Raw genomic sequence first — 1,054 nt, 5'->3', positions numbered from 1 at the left:
CGGCTCACCGCAACCTCCGCCTCCTGGGTTCAGGCAATTCTCCTGCCCCTCCTGCCCCAGCCTCCTGAGTAGCTGGGATTACAAGCACGTGCCACCATGCCCAGCTAATTTTTTTTAGTAGAGACGGGGTTTCACCATGTTGACCAGGATGGTCTCGATCTCTTGACCTCGTGATCCACCCGCCTCGGCCTCCCAAAGTGCTGGGATTACAGGCTTGAGCCACCGCGCCCGGCTAAAAAATGTAATTCTTAAAGGCCCCTGTTTATACTAGCATCACAAATCTTAAGGTCCTAGACATAACACCAGCAAAAGATATATGAAACCTTTATAGGAAAAATGGTAAGATTGTATTAAAAAGCGTTAAAAAAAAAAAAAAACCTTAATAAATTGAGAGATGTGAATGTTTGTGGATAGGAAATTTAATTTTCTGGGAGTTTTTTTGGTGGTTTTTTTGGTTTGTTAGTTTTTTGAGACAGGGTCTCACTCCCGTCACTCAGGCTGCCTGCAGTACAGTGGTGCGATCTTGGCTCAGTTGCAGCCTCAAATTCCTGGGCTCAGGCGATCCTCCCACCTCAGCCTCCCAAGTAGCTAAATTTTTTTTTTTTTTTTTTTTTTTTTTTTTTAAGTAGAGACGGGGTCTTGCCATGTTGCCCAGGCTGGTTTCAGACTCCTGGGCTCAAGTAATCCACCTGCCTTGGCCTCCCAAAGTGCTGGGATTACAGGGCATGAGCCACCATGCCCAGCCAACTTCTGTAAAGATGTCACTTCTCCCCCAGATAATGTATAAATTCAAAACTATTCCAAAGGAAATCCCAGAAGGACTGTGTGGTCCTTGATGAAGTTAATTCTAAAATGTGTTAAGAAAGAATTTCCACTCTGGTAATGGCAGATGGGGCAATTTCACCCACCTGTCCTGCCAGGAAAGCTTGATCAGATTTTAAAACCCTGCCTGCAGCTGGGTGAGGTGGCTCTCGCCTGTAATCCCAGCACTTTGGAAGCCCGAGACGGGTGGATCACTTAAGGTCAGGAGTTCAAGACCAGGCTGACCAGCATG

This window comes from Sapajus apella, unplaced genomic scaffold (assembly GCF_009761245.1).
Source record: "Sapajus apella isolate SASKATOON/1434 unplaced genomic scaffold, GSC_monkey_1.0 scaffold97, whole genome shotgun sequence".
NCBI lineage: Eukaryota > Metazoa > Chordata > Mammalia > Primates > Cebidae > Sapajus > Sapajus apella.
This window is presented reverse-complemented; position numbering follows the sequence as displayed.